Genomic DNA, 12952 nt, shown 5'->3' with positions numbered 1-12952 from the left:
ACCTCAGAAATTTTCTTCCTTGTAAGCATGGTTTCCAAGTGCCCTCTCTCACTCCTAGAAAGTTAACCGATATGTCCATTAGCCCCCAAACTGGATTAAGGAATTTAATTTTAGTACCGAAGGCATGATACTAATTAACGAAAAGCAAGCAATGTGGAACTAACAATCTAAATTGGCAACAGAAAGAGCTCTCATGTAGAGTCCTTTAGAAGCTTCCAAGGAGTCAGCAGTATAGACACACAGATTTCTAATCGCATATTGAGAAGCTCCTATTACATGTTTCAGACAGATCCCAACTTCTTGAGTGACAAAAACTACAATGTTGATTTATGTTTAATGTATAATCTCCTACAGGATTCTTTTTTTTTACTATCAATTTTCAACTTAGGTCTAAACTGTCACTCACCATTTTATATTTTAGAAGCACATTCTTCCTTCTTTGCTCTCTTATCATATGAATTCTAATTTGACTTGATCTATTTTCCAATAATTAGTTCTGTATTTTTTCACACTTGTTTTGGGTGATTAGTTATCAAAATTGATTGGGCCACATTAGGAAAATCAAATAATTAAAGCATGGTAATTTAAAAAAAGGAAAGGAATGGGATCAGGCCTTTCATAAGATGGTTGGTATGTTTTTTTCTTTCCCACAGTCCCAGATTGGATCCGAGTGCCAGTGTGAAGGTTTGTTAAATCTTCCCACTGTGCAGGGGTCAGCCAAATTCATCATCCATACTGGTGATGGCAGGCCTGACTGAGAAAAGCATATCAACTGTACTGAGTTGGTATAATACATTTGTTTTCATTATCTGAGTTATTGATGAAAATCATCATCAGTATTGAATTGTTTTCCTTTAGTTCACTTCTGTTTTGTTCTTGTCCAGCCCCTCCTCTCTATTAAAACGTGTTCACAGGAAACGATCTAATAGTTGCTATTTGCATTTTACTTAATATTTTCTCGAAGTGAAAACAACTTTGTTGTTTATTTATTATGAAAATATTACATGCTCATAAGATATCCAAACATTCAGAAAAGTAGGGAAGGAAGTAAGAATTACCTTAAAGCTTGCCATCTAGAAATAATTTAGGATTTGGGGAGTATCCTTTCTGATCCTAAGTTATTTTATTTCTTTTATAATAAATATATAACAAATCTTTTGTAATAAAATAAAAATATTTTATTTCTTTGTCAAATAGAAATTACTCAAAAGCTACTTTTAAAAATGTTAAACAGTATCTCATGATAACTTTCTCAATCAATAAATATGAAACTGCATCATCATTTAAATGGTTACATAGCATTTGTGTGTATGTGTATACACACCGTAACTGATTTAGCCAATTTTCTTTTAATGAACACTGAAGTGATTTCCAATTTTTCATTATAATCAATGTTCGTGTAATGAACATCTAGTATGCTCTTTTTTTTTCTTTTTGCATGGACAGGCACCAGGAATCGAACCTAGGTCTCCAGCATGGCAGGTGAGGACTCTGCCAGCTGAGCCACCATGGCCTGCCCTAGTTCTTTTAAAAATAGTTTTATTGCTAAATCTTAACATGCAAACATACAAGCATTCTTAACATACAAATATTCCATAAGTATGTTCTTAATATACGATACAGAATAATGAAGCTGAAAGAGTCCTTGGAGATTAGCTGGGTCAATGCCATCATTTTGCAGATGAGAAACTGAGGAATAGAGAGGTTAAGGGAAGGAGAATCCAGGTCTTTTGAGACTGGGTCTGCTGATCTTTCCAGTACCTTGCTATCCTCTGAAAAAAATACTCCCCAAATTATTAAGTGACACTGTTTTTTTCTTACTTCCAACAACCAAAGGCCATAATATAATATAATATAAAATTATAATATGTTTGAATGAGGGAGAGGATATCTCCAGTACCTGAAATCATAGTGGGCAGGTCCCACTTGTCTATTTGTGGAGCTATTTGGAGGAGGTGAAAGGTAAGAGCTGAGAGGTATAAGGCAGTGGTCAGTCAGTATTGGAATCCTGATGCTCATTCACAGCTTTGAAACACTTCCAAAAGAAGGATCTTTAGCTTTTACTTGGTTCAGTCTCTACTATTGAAGGTCTAGATGTGGATGTTTAATTAAATGTATTTGCTGATTAAGGTGACAGTAGAATAGAACAGGCAGCACAGAGCTGTTATTCTGCACGTGCTCAGCATAATTTGGGGCTAAATGGTTGACTTAATTGTTGACTGAAAATATTAGGCTGTAAAATGGACCATTTTACATTAAATATCATGGGACTCTTAATTTAAAAATCATGAGATACTGCTTTCTGTACTCATTAATAGGCAAGGGATTTTTAGTTCCATATGATATTTGGAAACTTAAACTCTGTTTCTTAGTTTTATTATCTAGCAATAAGGATAATGATAGCAATTTGATTCATATAATTGAATTAAAATTATCATAACACATTTAATAACAGAAAATGATAAATAATCTTTTAAAAATAGAATTTCCCATACACAAAAATGAGGGAAAATGAGATATTTATAAGAACTGGCTATTCTACAAAATATATCATGTTTAAGTTGAATCATAGATCCTTGTAGACTTTAAAGCATTGGGAAAATATCAAACAGAACTTGAGCAGCTGCAGAAATATCCCACAAAATAAAAAATGAGATGAATTTCAGTGGTAATGGAGTCTTTTATTGGAATATCTTTCCAAACTTTATTGAAATTTTCCCAAAGGTGTTGGTTAATATCATGAAAAAGTATTTGTGAATTTGGAAACTGCTCCCTAGCAAATAAAAACAATTAACAAGGCCATTTATCCTGGCAATAATTATCATATAAACATAAAATTGTTTAATTTGTTGAATTGTTAGAACTCTAGCTGTCATTGCTTACTCACAAACTCAGTTTTTAAATTATGTTTCCTCCTGTTGAATCGAATGTCTGGTTTGATAAATATTAATAAAGGGAAAGAACAAAACTTTCCTGTTTAGGTACTCTGGATTATCCATATACAGAATGTCAGCTTTGTAGAGTATTCAGGATAGAGTTTTAATGCAAAAAAGCAAAAAGCTTGTAATGCTTTTTGATCTGTCTTCCTACATTCTTAATCCAGCATGCTCAGGCTGTAGCATAACTGAGGTGGGGACTGAAGCAGCCTCACTGCCAAAGAAAGAAGGTCTGAAATCGGCACAGAAAGGGCAAATGGAGTAAAGCAAACAGGGACAAAAGCCCATGTCTACACTATTGTATTTGCTGTACCTTATTACTATTGAGATATTGGAAGATAGCAGTTCATCCCATAAGTATACTTGGTGGTGGGTGTGAGCATAAAACGTACTCAATTGACCCTATTTCTCGTTTATAGACAGTAAGTTAGGTATGACTGTGCCAAGGTGGCTGAGTAGCTAGTGGAATTCAGGCACAAATATTGCCAATTATATCTCAGGAAACATTATTCATTTAAAATAACCTTATTCGAATATAAAAGGAAAGGAACTCTTCTGAAAAAAAAATCACAAATATGTATTTCTAAGCCAAACAGAAATGACTGAACTACCTACTGTTGTGGTTTATCTTTTAGTTTCCATGGTTTATTTGTTTGTTCCTTCATTCATCAGGCATTCATTTATTGAGTACATTTGATGTGTCAGGTACTGTGCTAAGTAAGTGCTGAGAAAACTTAAAACTATATTCTGAAAATATCAGGGAGCCACAGGAAGATTTAAAGTAGCAGACTGACAGGATTAAGTTTTCTTTTTAGAAAGTACACTTTGTCTACTATGTGGAAGAAGAATTGAAGGACGGTGAGACTGGAGAATGGGAGAGCAGTTAGGAGGCTACAGAAGTAACTCATGTGAAAAAAGATGAGACCTGACTAAGGCAACTACAGTAGGACATCAGCACCTGCAGGGACCAGTTCATCAGCCCACTTCACTATCAACCTGCCAGTGCATTTGCAGAAGCTCTCATCCTTGAAGTAATGGAAAGTCTAGTCCTGAAAAAGAGGAACGCTCAGGGACAAGTGAATAAGGAAAAATGCTCCTTCATTCCAAAGCCCAAAGAGTTTTCCCATGACTAATGGATGACAGGATGTAAGCCTTGATTTTCTGCTCCTTTTCATTATTGGTTGAGGAAACTTGAAATTGGCATCACCTGCTTCTTCAGAGAGGGTGGCCAGTTTGACGTGCAAACTACCCTAGGCTTTCAAGCTTTTTCCAGTGACTATTCTGTTTGAATCATCTGAAGAGAAAAGTTTATTCCCAGTCCTTGGCTCCTCTATATTTTAAATAGTGAGCTTTCACACTCGTCCAGCTGCTTCTTTGTCTTTGGGAGTTGCAGAGGGTGAGAGGTCTCTAGATGTTTCCAGAAATGGAATGGAAATTTCAGCTTAGTTTCATGAAATGTATCTCCTGGTAAAAGGATAAAAGAGAAGGAAATGAATGTTTATTGAGTTGTGTGCAACTCTATTATCCCCCAGGAAAACACAACTGCTGTCTGACATTTAATGTGAGCTAAAGAGAGGAGTCTCATGAATGACTTCTCCTGACTTAAGGCCTCTTTCGTCACTCGTATCCTTTGACTTTTGCTTGGAACTTCCCTAAACTATTCCTTCTCTTGAGCATGGGATATGGTTCTGGGATGTGGTTTCCTCTGATTTTGTTTCGTTGTAAAGTGGATCCCTCCTCTTTTCTGTATTTCAGGATTTCCTATAAATTCTTGGACCATTAATCACTCTTTTTCTTATTTCCCTGTGCTGTTAAATTCCATACTCTACTTTTTAGGTTAATCAATTATTTTAAGAACAGCTTACTGAGATATAATTCACATACCGTACAATTCACTCAAAGTGAGAATTCAGTGGTTTTAGTATAGTCACATATATGTACAACCATTACCACAATTAATTTTAGAAAATTTTCATCACCTCAAAGAGAAACTCTGTACCCTTTAGTTATTAACCCCTTCTTTTTCTGTGGAGTAACTTACTAAGGACATTTCATTTAATGGAATCATATAACATATGACCCTTTGTACCTGGCTTCTTTTACTCATCATAATGTCTTTAAGGTTCATCCATGTTGTAGCATATAGCAGTACTTCATTTCTTTTTATGGCTGAATAATATTCCATTGGGTGTGTACACCACATTTTGTTTATCCATTCATCAGTTGATGGACATTTGGGTTGTTTCTACTTTTTAGCTAGTATGAATAATGCTGCTATAAACGTTGCACAAGTTTTTGTATGTCTCTGTATTTTTATTTCTCTTGAGTACATACAAAGGAGTGAAAGTGCTGGGTCAAATAGCTACTCTATGATTAACCATTTGAGGAACTGTCAGGCTGTTTTCCAAAATGGTTGTAGCATTTTACATTCCCAGCTGTAGTATATGAGGATTCCAGTTTCTCCACATCCTCTCCAACACTTGTTATTGTCTAACTTTTTTATTCTAACCATCCTAGTGGGTGTGAAATGGTATCTCATTGTGGTTTTGATTTGCATTTTCTTGATGACTAATGATGTTGAGGATCTTTTCATGTGCTCACTGGTCATTTATATGTCTTCTTTGGAGAAATATCTAATTAGATCCATAATCCTTCTATTTTTTTGCATGGGCAGCCTAATGCATTTTTAATTGGAGTACTTGCCTTTTTATTATTAAGTTGTAAAGTTCTTTATATGTTCTAGATAAAAGTCCCCTCCTATTCTTCTTAAGATATATCTTTTTATGAGATTTAGGGTAGAAGAGAAGGTACATGCATGTGCTCAATCCACCATCTTAATCCAATCATGCCTGTTCTTTTTTAAAAATTGTCTTTACTGATTATCAAATAATACATGCATGATATGAACAATTCAGAGAATACAGAAATAGATAAAAGCAAAAGTTCTCCTTTGCATTAATACCTTTAGTGCCCTGACTTACATTTGCTTGGCATTATCTATGATTTCAGCTGAGCTGAGTAGACAACTGTGTGAGTGCTTCCATTCACTTTGTGGTTGACAGCATCTGGTCTCAAATGCCCACCCTCCCTGCTGGTCCTATAGACTTATAGCTGGGAGCTTTCTGAGCACCTTGGGAGAGTGGGAGGTCAACACGGGTGGAGTGATGGGGCCCAATCTCCTACCCTTTATGTAGACAATTCTGGAGGCATGCCTCACTCTTCTTAGGAGGCCCCTGCACAACTGATCTCTGTTGCCCACAACGATGACCTTGATAATGAATCCATATATCAATTTATCCTTCTCCCCTGTTTCATTCTCTACAATTCCTCATTTCTCCTCCTTAAGATCTGCTATATGTTTTCTTTTCTTTTCTTATTTGGCAATGTCCTTTTCCTCTGCACTTCTAAACTTCCTCCCTCTCAATTCTGATTTATCATTTTGCTGTAACTCTATTAACTGTAAAGCATTTGGGGATACTGTCAGGATAACCGACTTTGTAGCAAATGAGGTTGTATTAAATTGTTTAGCTTTCAACTACTAAAGCTAACTAAATAACTAAAGATTGGAGATAACTAAAGCAGCTGAGCTAGTTTGCAAAATCTTGGGGTAATCTGTCCACTGATTTGGAGATTTCATCATATTAATTTTTTCTTATGTTATAAATTATAAATTTTATGGTTACAAAGAAAAAAAAATGTGTGCCACTGTTCAGTTCGGTGCCATAAACTTATAGCTAAGGAATGACCTGTTTCCTGTAGTACATACTTACGGAGCTGCAGATCTGAAATTCCAAGAAATCATGCATTTATTTAATAAGTTTATTCATACAAGGTTTAAAAAAAGACATAAATACATAATATCCCTCATTTTTTTCCTCTCAAAAATAGATCAAGGATTTCTACTTGATATATGACAATCTCAGCTTTTGAAGTCGACTTTTTTCGTTGTTAGTCTTCCTTGCCAGACTTTGGTCCTTAAATAATTTTTTAAATAGAAAAGAGCTGTCTGTTTCTGACTCAGTAATAAATAAATGAATTATTAAGCCCAGAGATGTGGGATGAAAGGGAGATCACTGCTAACCCAGTGGATGGCCATGAATATTCTTGTCTCATCTTCCCCATGGTAATAGTGTCTCATGGAAAACCAAGTTGTAACAAGGACCCAAACGAAAGGAGTGAAGAAATGGAGAGAGTCCTGTGGCTTTGTAACACCTGTGGAGTTTGCCTCACAGCCCAGTATCTGAATGGCCACTCTCAAGTACTGACTGCATCAGGAAGTGAAATATCTCTGCATACTTCCAATATATAAACTAAACACCCACATCTGGCAATTAAACACCCTGTTCCTGATGAATCCTGGAAAACAGCATAATTATACTCCCAAGCAACCAACTCAGGAGTGAGACTGTTTCGGTGTTAATACCAGGCAGCCTCAAAATTAAAGTTCCTTTCTGCATCTATGCGTTCTTAATCTCTACTGCCATCTCCCTATTACCTGACATTACCTGGGCTGATGACTGGTGAGAAATCGTCCCAGGGACAGCGGGTGGAGAGAAGAGAAGAGATGAAAGCTACAGCAAGGCGCACCACCAACCTGTTTGGAGCAATGACCTTGTATTGGCAAAAAGTCAAGAAAATGTTCTGCCCTGCAAACTGCCCATGTTCTTTGACTCTCTCTCTCTCTCTCTCTCTCTCTCTCTCTCTCTCTCTCTCTCTCTCTCTCTCTCTCTCTCTCTCTCTCTCTCTCTCTCTCTGTCTCTCTGTCTCTCTCTCTCTGTCTCTGTCTCTCTGTCTCTCTCTCGGACTTGGACTTGGAGGGGCCTTCCCTTTTTGGCACATCGGTTCTAGAGTTTCTTCTGCCCTGTTCCCCTAATTCCTCCACTCCCACTCCCCATCTCCGCCCTCCCATCCCATTTCCCCAGGCCTGCAGTGAGTAAGCCTGGCTCCCCACGCCATCCCCGCCGGCCAGGAGCTGTTGGTGCGCTGGTGTGGCAGCTTGCCTGTTGATTACCGTCCCTACAATGTGCGAGCGCCGTGGGATTGCAGTCTGCGCACCTCCAGCCTTACCCCATGGGTTCTGTCTACCCCAGGCTTCCAGACAGAATCAGCAATTCTCAGCCCGCAGAGGCCACCGGGCCCGTGCCCACCCCCTTGCCCTCCCAGCTCCTGCTCTTTCCGCCTATGGAAAGAAGTCCTCCTAGGAACGCGCTTTCCAACACATCACCCCTGAAACAATTCTGTGCCTCCCAAGCCCGGGCGCCCTCCCGCCCACCCCACGCCCTAAGAGTCTTTTAACACGGTATTTTAAAAACTGGACTGTATACAGCGGGGACGCATGGCAGGAAGGGCTGGAATGTTCATTTTCCCGGCAGGATCGCCGCTCCGGGTGCACGAATTAGGCCCGGAGCTGCAGTGAAATCCTTTTCCCGCTGCAGGGCCTCGGGGTGGCGCGGGGTTGGGATAGGTGAACCAGGATGGGGCCACTGAGGGCACCTCGAGCTGCTACAGCTCCGGGCCCATTCGGCAGGCCGGGAGGCGGAGGCCAGCGCACCCAGGCGGGCGGAGGCCCAGCAGGTGCCCGGCGGGCTCCGGGGCTGATTGGCAGGTGCGGGATGGCAGAGGGAGAAGGGGGCTGGGCCGCGGCGCTGCGGGAGGTTGCGGCCCCGCCTCCCCGCCCCCGCCGCGGGACTATCTGGTCCCGGCAGCAGCGATGTCCCCCGGCAGGAATGTCCCTCCTCAGATAATGTTATTTATATCTCTGGGCGGGTCCGCGGCACGGCAGCACCAGGCGCCCGGCGGCCGCTGTGCCAGGAGCCCCGCGCCGCTCTCCTCCCGCTGCGCCGCCGCCTCCGCCCCCGGGCTCGGGGTGGCCGCCACTTCGGCCCGATCGCAGGTGAGTCCCGGGAGGGCCCGGCGACCCGAGGGGGCTGGGTGCGGGTGCGCGAGGCTGAAGCAAGCGTGGCGAGCACAGAGGACGCGCGGGGCCCGGGGGACTGGGTAGGGATCGAGTCTGGGGTGCCCGGCGCGTGAGGGTGAGGGGCGCAGGAGGCCTGGGTGGCTGCGGCAACCTACACCGCGGGGCGCAGGAACCCGCGCTGGCTTCGGGGGCGCCTGGAGATCTGGGCGCTGGCTTTGGAGAGTCGGATCCTGGAAACGCCCGGGGGCGCAGGGAGGGCGGAGAGTGGGGGCGACTTGGTCCTGGGCGGCCTTCTCGGAGGCTCTGGTATGGGGGCTTAGAGGGGTCTGCCTGGAGCCTGCCGGACCTCCGCGCTGTCCCCTCTGCCTCCCTCAGCCCAGTCTCTCAGCCTTGGGGCCGCTCAGATCCTCTTCTGGGGAACTTGGCCGCGCGCTGCCGGGGCCTCCCAGCTCCGGGTCAGGGGAGGACGGGGCGAGGCGGAGCAGCCGAGGGGGCTTGGCCTCCGAACTAGTGTGACCCGGTGCAGACCGAGGAGAGGAGATCGAAGGGCCCCAAGCCATACTCCAAGGACCTCCGCTCTCTTTAGAGGAGTTAAGCTCCTCCTCCAAGTTGCTACAGTTCGCTCTACCCCTCACTTGCCTCACCGGTTCCTCGTTCTCTAACTTGACCCTGAGACATTGCAGAAAGTGGGAGAAATAGCAGCTTTGAAAGAGTCTCCAACTCCCACCAACTCACCCAGACTTCCCAGGGCGGGGAAGAAGCTGTGGGCTAGAGTACTGTTACCTCGGCAACGAGCTTCAGGTAGGGCCTTGATTTATAGCCTATTAATATCCAAACCACTGTTTTCAGTGAACAATTAGAGGTGCCAGGAGTTAATAATAACACGCTTAACTCGCTGAAGAAAAATGAAAAGAAGCCACTGTTTTTTGTTTTTGTATATTTTAATTTTAGGTTCATCAGATTTTATGTTGAGGTTGAGGGTGGGAATATATTGATAGCACTGTTATGCTGAGGGGCTCCTGTGGGGAGAAGGGGGGCTGTCATCACCAGGTAGGAGGCAGCCATGCAAAATCCATGCCTTTATGTAGTCACGATCGATTTCTAAATGACTCAAGCTCCTGAATGAGAGGAATCTACAAGTAAAAAATTTTACATACTCCTAAACTGCTTGCTGTCCCACACCCAGCTTCAAAGATGGTTATGTACTGTTTTGCAGACTTCCCTCCTTGGCCCTGCCCTATGATCCAGGATCAGAATTTTACTCTTTTGCTATGAGCTTCGGGTTTCAGGTGGCCTTTGAAAACTTCTTTATAAGTGTGGAATGCTTGTTGATGTGTATTGAATGCCCAGCACCTAACTCAGCGTCTTGTAGTTTCGTGGTCTGCAGGCTAGCTAGGAAAAAGAATATTAAGCTTTTATTGTGGACAAGCCTGCCAGCCTTGAAACCAACTGGATCCCAGAAGTGGGTCCTTTCTATAGAATTTTATCAAAGTCTGGAGTAAAACACAGTTAAAAGATAAAAAACTGACATTATGAAAATGTGGCCTATAGATCCCTTAGCTATTGGCTTTAGCATTATCAAATGGCCCAGTTGCAATGATTAGAGAACGAACCAGTCACATAATCCCAAGATCTTGGGAGACTTCAGAGTCTGCACATGGAATTGAAAGCACCCAAAAACTCCCAGGCATCCAGGACAGGCCTTGTAGCAACAGGCATATCAAGTTTTCTTGAGGAGCTTGCCCAGCACAGAGCTGGGATACCACCTTTTGCTCTGGTCATTCCTTCTTCCAAGTGAACTGAAGGTGTTCTCTAGCAAAATACCTGCAGGATGATTAGCTCTTGGAATAGTAAAAGGTATGGCGGAAGGGAGAGTCCCAGTTGAGATCATATTTGACAAAATAAAAATGGCTATGTTAGACACACTAGGTGTGAATGAAACAACATTTTGAAATAAAGTCAAAGTCTGACAGTTCTGCCAGTTATGGCAACAGACTGATTTTGATAACAATAATTTTCATTGTTATTCTAATGAAAAAATAAATAATTTTCATTTATTCTATCTTTTATGTACCAGCGTTTTGCTCAGTCAGGGCTTGGCTGGTAGTGGATACCAGTCTTTGCCGAATGAATAATGGATGCTCAGAATTTTCTTTTTATCATCCTACTTAATTGTCACCGTAACTGCAAAAAAAGAGCGCATAGTGTCTGCATTTTACAGGTGTGAAAACAGATTCAGGGAGATGAAATAACTTGTCTAACGTCACAAAGCTAATGAGAGTTGGGGCCGAGGATTCAAACTCAGATATTTGGTTCCAGCCTCTCAAAACCAAGGTGAATGGAAGTTAGACATTTGATAGGGAATGTAGGAGTCCACGTTGGAAAGATTTGGTTATAGATTTGTCTATTAGTTTCACGTTCTTTCATTCCTGAGAACTCGGGTAATAGTACTGCTTGTATCAGAGAAACTTAAAAAACATTGACTGAAGACGGTCTTGCACATTTATTTGCTCAGAGGTTTTTAGTCATGCCCATTATGTCCAGGTCATTGTTTCAATGACAGTACTGCAATTTTGGCAGTAGTCAAAGCATAGGTTTTTTTTTCTTTTGAAAACAGATTTTCCTTTCAATCCTGGAAGTGGCCAGAAGGGCTTGATGATGCATAGGGACAGTGTGATAGGATAGAGAATGACTATAAAAAATTCATGAGACAGATGCAGTTGAAGTTGGAAGGGACCTTGGAGGTCACTGAGTCCTGCCTTTCCTTTGCTTATAGGTAAGACCTAACTACAATTTATCTGGTCTTTTATGCGCAGCTATGGTATATGCCTTCTATACCTTTTATCGTTCTAGCCCATTTCTTTTCTGTCTCTCTCAAAGCCATTGTCAGGTTTGTTTCCTAAGGTTTTACCTAATCAAACCACTGAAGTTCCTTTTTGGGAGATTGTGATTTTAAATCCAATACTTTGTTCTTAGTGAAATCTGTTTTTTTTTTTTTTAAAGCTGTTGGAGCAAGCAGGAGAGAAGACATTAGTGATTATTAAACTCTAAATTGTCTGTTCCACAATCTCTCCATTGCTTGTTAGGTATACAAATGTGTACATTTTTACATGATCTATAGAGAGATGTTTATATTTTTATATGATAGATATGCATGACTATCTTGAAACAGTATAAATCTTAAGGCAAATAATTACATAGCATTTCTGAAGGAGAGGGAAAGAACTTTAGAGAATTATTGAAACTGAAGGATACTTACTTTAATTTAAACCCAATCACCAAATTGCCCTTGAACTTGGTTTCAAATATCAAAAGGAAACACAAAATTTAACTTTCTGTCTAGGAACTTAAAAGATAGGAAGCTTGACCACTAAGATGTTTAAAATGATATAAAATGCATTTCTTCATTATCCATAATGCTTTAAAAAAAAATAATTCCAATTCTACAGGTCAACATTTACCAACTGACTTGAGAAGATCAAGAGTGAAAAAAATGTGCTATGTGGGCTGATGGGAAATTGGATTTTATAATGAGTACTGGCAGGAATGTTCATGTATATTGGATTCTGAAACCATACAAATATTACAAGCAAAAAATTACTTTGGAAAGGAACATGTTATCTTAAAAGCAGTTTGTATTGACTCAGTTGTTGTCTTTTACAGATGGATCTTTGGTTATTCTTCTATTTTAGGTAAGAAATCTGGGGAGAAAGTAAATGCAGTGGTCTGTGTACCAGAATCATCCAATATAACATTTGCTCGGTTTATTACCAAAAGGCTTCTTTCCTCTGATAAATCGAAGAGGTAAAGGTTGCCTGGTTTTGGAGATGGAGATGGTGATCAAGAAAGGATATGGGAGGTAGGAAGGAGAATTCACTCTCAGATCTGGCTCCACTCACTGAATAGTCAACTCCCCCTGGTAAATATTTACAAAATGTCGTAGCATGTCTCCCTTTGTTGCTGTGCTTATTTCTTAATTCACAGACAAGTGATCCAAGTTCCTTCCATTTTCAGCCAGCCTTAGTTGAATATCAAACCACCAGGGGATTCCTAGCCTTCCGGCTCACACAGTCTTAGAGGCAGTCAGTCATACACAGAA

The 12952-nt window shown here is 41.1% G+C and overlaps 1 protein-coding gene across 4 annotated transcripts in view; it reads left to right on the top strand.

Annotated features, from left to right (window-relative positions):
- The first annotated feature begins 8729 nt into the window (after positions 1-8729).
- The window catches only part of SPTB (spectrin beta, erythrocytic), a 125166-nt gene continuing 120943 nt past the window's right edge, over positions 8730-12952 (top strand). For 2 of the 4 annotated variants that reach the window (XM_077122712.1, XM_077122715.1), the window contains exon 1: positions 8730-8829. The gene's annotated coding sequence lies outside the window, so the exon portion shown is untranslated. Of the gene's footprint in view, positions 8830-9403; positions 9655-12952 lie in introns of those variants that run through there. The other 2 variants (XM_077122713.1, XM_077122714.1) reach the window with 2 other exon arrangements.

This window comes from Tamandua tetradactyla, chromosome 12 (genome assembly GCF_023851605.1).
Source record: "Tamandua tetradactyla isolate mTamTet1 chromosome 12, mTamTet1.pri, whole genome shotgun sequence".
Classification (NCBI taxonomy): Eukaryota; Metazoa; Chordata; class Mammalia; order Pilosa; family Myrmecophagidae; genus Tamandua; species Tamandua tetradactyla.
Note: the sequence above shows the minus strand (reverse complement) of the source record. Positions and strands in the feature narration are given on the sequence as shown.